The following is a 7,719-nucleotide window of genomic DNA, read 5'->3' as shown; positions in this document are numbered from 1 at the left end:
GTAGTATATATTTATTGTATATATATATATATATGTATATATATATATATATAAAGAAAAATGAATACACAACTTTGCTTCCGCCGTTTTCCTATAGATGGCTTTAGCGGTAAGTGGTCGAAATAAATAGATCATAGACGTCATACGATAAACTTGGGCATCTGTCAACATAACCCCATAGAAACATTAGTCGATTTGTGTCTGCATCATAAAGTTATTCTCGATTGAAAATGTCGTTTACGAGCCAAATTCTCGTCATTTACGGGAGATTTTAATTTTTTGCTTCAATATGAAGAAATCTGCAGCTGAGGCTCATCGAATTCTCTTAAATACTTATGGTGAGGCTATTAGTGAAAGAACGTGTCGTGAGTGGTTTCAACGCTTCAAGAACGATGATTTTGATGTCCAAGGTTTCGCTCTGTATTTGATAGGACCAGCTCGGCGTAGTATATTATGAACTGTTAAAACCGACTGAAACAATCACAGGCGATTGGTATCGAACGCAATTGATGCGTTTGAGCCGAGCATTGAAAGACAAACGGCCGCAATACAAATAAAGTGATTTTGCAACATGACAATGCTCGACCCCATGTTGCGAAAGTGATCAAGACATACTTGGAAACGTTGAAATGGGAAGTCCTATCCCACCCGTCGTATTCTCCAGACGTTGCTCCTTCTGACTATCACTTGTTTCGATCAATGGCACACGGCCTGGCTGACCAGCACTTCCGGTCTTATGAAGAAGTAAAAAATTGGATCGATTCGTGGATAGCCTCAAAAGATGACCAGTTTTTTCGACGCGGGATTCATACGCTACTCGAAAGATGGGAGAAAATAGTGGCCAGTGATGGACAATACTTTGAATCATAAATGTATAACCAGTTTTTTACAATAAAGCCTCGAATTTCGGAAAAAAAACGGCGGAAGCAAAGTTGTACACCTAATATATATATATTGTATTAGTGAAGGTAATTAATTCTTTTAATGCTCTTTTATAAAAGAACTTAATTTATTAAATTCTGTATAGATTAAATGTAATCGACTATTTTTTACAAAATCTATTGAAATTTTTCGATATTTAAAGCACATAGGAAATAGTACAGAGTTATCTAAATGTTAGGAGTATTCTTTCTGTGTGCATCTCTTTCTCTCTTTCTTTCTGCTAAGTAATTTGTTTAGCAGTCAATCAGTGAATTTCGCATCTAGACAAACACGACGATTGGCCGCGATTAGCCTCGAATTTTTCTATAAAATTCGATACTCTCCGAGGGTGATGCCAGAATATTACGAGCGCTATAAGACGACACTGCGTTACAGAGCGACACAGCATTACGAGTATTACGAAATCGAGACTTCGCATGAGAGCAAGGCCGAGTCCTTGCTCAAGTATAATAAATATAAGTACAAATAAATAACATGTAAACATATATCACATTGGTTATATCCGGAATTGGCAAATAACGCGTTATTTGTAACATTATTATCGTTACAAATTAATTTTTTTCGGTAACGAATAAGTAACGACGTTACATTTTCTTCTGAATAATGTTCATGGTCATGCAATTACATTTTTGGGGTAATGATAACAATTTTACTAGTTACTTTTATCGATACTTTATTTCTAATTACGTAAAAATTTAGTCGTGTGTAACTGTAACTCTAGAAAACAGAGATAAAACATTAACAATCGAATTGGTCTAAATCACGCGATCATACCTTTTTTTCATTGTATTTACAGTTTACACGTATAGATTAACTCAGATATAATCTTTACAATATATTTAATTTCTTAAAATAAAATTTTTTCTGTGTTATATCTCACAAATTACATATGTTTATAATGCAGATTACAGAAACAATACTATTTTTTTTATTATAATATCATTTTACCCTTAGAGTTCATTCACGATGAGTCATTCATATCTTGTTTCTTTCTTTCGGAATACTGCATCTGACTAAATAATTCTTTCTATCCTTTCCTCCTTTTTAAATGTACAACTTCATAAATTTTTAAAGATGTTAAAATATATATAAGTATCTATTCATAATTTTATATATTTGGAAAATTATGGAAATTGATCACCCATAAGCAGTGATCCATCATGCACAGTAAAAGAAAATTGTATATATATATATATATATATATATTAAGAGTTTAACGTGTAATTTAAAGATATTTTATTACAATTAATACAAAAAATAAATTTATTTAAATATAAAAAATTACAAACAATGTATACATTATGTGATATGACAGTATCTATTTCATTCATGAAAATAATGCACAATGTTTATTATAGGCATATATTTTTTGAGTTCTATTTCTCTACTAAAAAAAAAGATAAATAGAATTTTGACATCATTTTTACATTTACCAAAAATCTGTATATATTCTATTAGTGTCAAGTAAAAAAAGAAATGAAAAAATAACGACTGGTTATTTTTTAGCAAAAAGAACGGTAACAATAACGAGTTATTTTTATGAGGTAACATTGCCAATCCTGGTTATATCTCTCAATTCCCATAATTAACTCAATGATTGAACCTAATTTATGGCATAAGAATACAAAAAATAAGTTTAAATATCGTACTGAAAAAAATGGATTTTTCAATCATTTATCGGATAATAACAAGCAAATACTCTTGGAAAGTGCAGATAAGGAAAAGGAGAAGTAGTTATTGCTCATTACTTATTCTTATTAAGTACATTACTTAATAAGATTAATTACGAACAAAATGATATTCACAAAATGCATAATCTTTGTATAGAAAGCACCCATGGAAGTCTTAAGAATATTATTACAGTTTTATATTTGTACATTAATTTTACTTTTTTGGAATAACATTAATTAATAATAATGCAATAATATTACAGTAAGATTAACATTAATTGAAGTAAGTATAATATAGATATATGTAGTGTCTGTTGATATTTACCAATAACTCTCTTTCTTTCTCATTCTCTTTCAAGCTTGTTTCCTTTTATGTAATTTATTGTTAAATGTGGTATATATCTGATAATAAAACTTAATAAATATTTTTATTATTAAGAATATACTTAACAATATTATAATAAAATTAAACAATAAAAATGCATAAACGTCAATTAGATTTTGTTCCATCCAGCTTTGATATCTAAGTGGAGTTGCTAAAGTTCTATTTGGATGTCGGACTGCATATTCAATGCCCCAAATAGCTAAATCTAACGGTGGTATTGGTCGATCTCGGAATTCACTAGATAATTATTTCATGTTTCTTGTATGTCTGCAACAAATATGTATTACTATTAATATAATCTTACGTTCGTATAGATTACATTTTAAATTCCGTATGAGCATATCTAACTTTTTCAACTTTTTAAATGTTTTTTTCACTGCTTATAATTTTTACAATTAACTTAATTCTTTTAATTTTTTTACTAATAAAAGTACTTCAAAAGTATAGCAAGGTGACATCAAATGATATCTTTAATATCAATGGATATGTTCAGCAGAAAAACTAATCAAAAAGCGATCATTAATTTTTTAATGTCTTATATTACACTTAGATCCAGCAAAAAACAAGCTGAAACAAGAATCAATCATATTAAAGAATTGCCGAACTAATCTCTTTCTACCGAACGCAGCCAATATAACGTTATTAAAACGTCATTTTGTTACTTGGGACATCACGCTTAATGAAAGCAAATCACGATGTAAAATTTTACTCTAAAAAAGATGACTCGGTTGCCAATTACAACCAAATAATTTCATACTCTAATCTTGCGAAATACATTGGCATGACACTTGATCTAAATTTCGTTAGAAGAAGCTTACAAAGAGAGGAAGCAGAATAACATGCAAAAATACTTAATATAATTTCATCATTTCAGTTCTATTGCTCGTTGGCCGAGCGTGGCCGACTTCTCTCATATGCCTGTGTGTGTGGTAGTACGCACGCTGGTAGTACAGAATCATATGTATATCTGACGTTTCGATGGAACAATATTCGTATGATATTTTTATGAAAGTTATAAGCCTAACAACATTTTTATGAAAGTTATAAGCAATTGAATTAGGTTGAATATGCTACACTTAAGTATATTGTTCCCATAACATGATATTAAGAGATTAATTAAAAGTAAAATTGAGTATAATAAAATACATAAATAGAAAAAGCAAGATTTATAATCAGTTTTTACAAGAGCGTTTAAATCAATTATAGTATTATACTATCTTATATTAATTTAAACATTACTTCGAATATTATATATTATTTGATTATATTAATTTACTATATATAATAATTATGGTATTAAAACGTAATAGAAATTTGATACCTTTCATCGTAAAGTATTTCTTCGACTGCATGTAATACAGTCTGCGTGGACAATGTTTTAACATCCAAGTATATTCCAACACCCTTAGCTACTAATTTTTGTGCATTGAATTTTTGGTCTATATAGAAAGGCATTACAATCATTGGTACACCTTTCCAAATGGCTTCCTGTGTACTGAGAAGACCACCATGAGTCCAAATTGCTCTGACATTCTTATGAGCTGCATATAAAAATTTATTATAATAAAAATCTCAATTGTTATAATGAATCATTCATATAAACATTTTATTAATTATATTAATTAGTTATATTAATAAACAACGCATTTTTTAATCTAATTTTGAAATCTAAAAATCATTTTTAGAAAAACCAGTTTCTATTTAAAAATGCTACCAAACCAGTTATTGTAAAAAAATAATAAAATATAATCAAATACTCCAAACTAAGATTATCTACAGATATCAACAAAAAACTGTTAAAAAAAAAAGCATTTAAATATTATTGTAGAGATAATAAGATACATAAATCTAATGCAAAAATCTCCCTAGTAAACGAGAACGAATTGACATCGATTGAAATGGATTCAAATTTTCAGGAATATGCTTCTGAGAACGTTAAAATGAGATTTTTTTTTTATTGCAATGCATTTTTATTCATTTATAAGCATATGAATAAAGTACATTTCTATGTCTCTTAATCTAAAAATAATATCTTTTTTCTATGTCTTGTGAGAATATTTTTTAATTCGAAATAGGAAATGCAATTTTTTAATTCAATCATATCCAAATAAATGGAAGAATGAATCATATGCTACTGAAGTACGCATTCAAATAGATTATTAAATTTCAATCCATTTTAATCCATTCTTACTTATTCGGTTATTATGTTATACCATATTTATTATAAAAATAAAATTTTACTATAACTAATTATCCAAGAGCTATTTAAAATTAAAATATTCATATATTCTTCGCGTTATATACGAATATTTTTGTTACAAATGTACTGCAAAACTATATTGAAACACTAAAACGATGATTGAAATAACAATTCGCATCGGTAATATATAAAAATTAATGGTCTCAATTATAAATTATATTCTATGCTATTTTTTAAAATAATATCACAAAAAAAGTTTTTACAATTTTATAGACATTTTATGGTAATTGTGAATAAAGATAGATTAAATGAACTTAATTAAAAAGAATTCATGTGTTAATAAAAGAAAAAATGTCTAATCATGGAGAAAATATATATTGGTTATCACGTTTTTTTTTATATTTTTTAAGAATTACATCGTACATAAAACTTCGCTTTGCGGCATCCATTTTACAATCATCAGATTGTCTGGTATTTCAAATGGTACTTCAATATCTAGCTTCCATAATACTCGTTGTTCTAATTTCGATAGAGCCAATGAAACAATCTTAATTTTGTCTAATCCGATAAATTTCCATCTCACATTTGTTCCTAACGATACTATGATAACTCCATTTTTTGCTCCATCAAGGAATGCGCGTATATCCTGTGAAATAATGGTTAACTAATATTTTGATAATAACTGCAATGTGTTATGTTACAGTTATAATATTGAATGAGAAATTACAATTAACAAGTACATTATATGTAACATTGTATATTTACTAAGAATCGTTCTTCGAATGTTCGAAAAAATTCGAAAGTAAATACTATAAATAATAATTTGATGAGACCATCTCATTAAATTTCTTGAGTATATATATATAATTTTTTGCTAATATGTATTTTTTGCAATTTTTACAGTTTTAAACTAAGAAGAAAAATAAATGCATGTAAAACATTTACTTGTAGCTAGTCTTCAGTTAATCTACTTGTCGACCGATTAAACATGTTGTTTCTTATCTATGAATCCAACAAAATACATTCGATTACTCGAATATAGACAAGCTATTTCGTTTGATGTAAATATAATATATACAATTTCTCTTACCTCGGGACATGTTACGACTATTTCGCCATCAATCGGTTTTATGGCCTGAGCATTCAGTCCTGCAATCTCCAAAATATTCGGAGACAATGGAATTCCATGCTCGAATGCAGGATGACTATTGAGTAGTACAATATCAATACCGTTTTTTTCTATTTCATGTAATGGTCTAATTGCGTGGCCTACGTATTTCTCAGCAAGCCGTTGCATAATAGGCAAGAAATAGTAATGTCGTATGAAATCATCAACAGTAAAACATACAGTATTCCATGTTCTCTGCCATAAACCTATAGGTTTCGCAACAGGTAAATATGCATAAGGACGAATAGTTGGATAATTTGGACCTCCGGTAATATCTTTGAGCCAAGGTGTAGGACTATACGGAATATATCCTACTATGGGTTTATCTTTAACATTCTAAAAAATAATATCCATAAAGCGACAATGGAAATAGCTAAATCTAATTGTTGTAATAAATAGATAAAATAAATTAAGCACTAATATTTAAGAAATTGCTTTATCCTTACCTCCCACAATCCGAATAAACACTCATTTAATGTAATATCCTGTAATATAATATCAAACTCAACAATCTTGATCATTTCCAAAAGCTTTTTCGCTGCTTTTGTTTTTACTGTGTCACATGCATGAATTCCTCATTGGTATGCAGAATACATCATATAAAATGTGCTATACTGTTCCCATTCAACCGGATTGTAATCCGCTTCAGATTCTTCCATTACTTTCATCAAACCATCGAAAATAATAAGTATTCTTTACTGTTAATGAAAAAAATATATAGAAATGAAACTATATATTGGGAGCTCAGTTAATGATTTGAGATACGTTCAATATAAAATAATATTTTAAAACAGAAAGATTACATTCTTTCGCATTTGTTTCACAAATTTAAAATAATCAATTTTTATTCAAAACGTTTCAAGTTCCATAACATTACTTACATCGTCAAGTTCTGCGCAAGTTTATCTTTGATCTTAGTCTCATGTGTGCTACGTGTACATGATGGCCTTTGCGAAGCAATCCTTTCATCAAATTTATCGTCCAGACATGATGGCTAAGTGATGGAAGGATCTATTAATAAAATTGACAATGGTTTCGATGTTGTCACGAGGCCGATTAAAATACAATACACAAGGAGCATCAAAATGAAGCAACTCGACATTGTTGTGGTAAACTTGAAAGTCTTCTATGTAGTCTTTAAATCAAATCTCAAGATTAAATGCCTCAGTATATTTATTTCCTCTTGTCTTCATTCTACGATCAATAGATTTTATCATATTAATTATCTCTCTTTATGTAATGGCACAGTATACAGCTCATCTCTCCTGATTTTAAGTTAGCCAAAATGAAGTGCGCATACGTGAAATAAATAAGTTGCTCCGGCTCTTTTTCCTCCTTTCCTCTCTCTCTCTCT

The 7,719-nt window shown here is 28.8% G+C and overlaps 1 pseudogene; it reads right to left on the bottom strand.

The window, feature by feature from the left end:
• Positions 1-1,186: 1,186 nt before the first annotated feature.
• On the bottom strand, positions 1,187-7,467 carry LOC105617890 (annotated as a pseudogene).
• Positions 7,468-7,719: the final 252 nt, after the last annotated feature.

Source organism: Atta cephalotes (assembly GCF_000143395.1).
Source record: "Atta cephalotes unplaced genomic scaffold scaffold00014, whole genome shotgun sequence".
Classification (NCBI taxonomy): domain Eukaryota; kingdom Metazoa; phylum Arthropoda; class Insecta; order Hymenoptera; family Formicidae; genus Atta; species Atta cephalotes.
The sequence above is the reverse complement of the archived record's forward strand: the minus strand, read 5'-3'. Positions and strand labels throughout refer to the sequence as shown.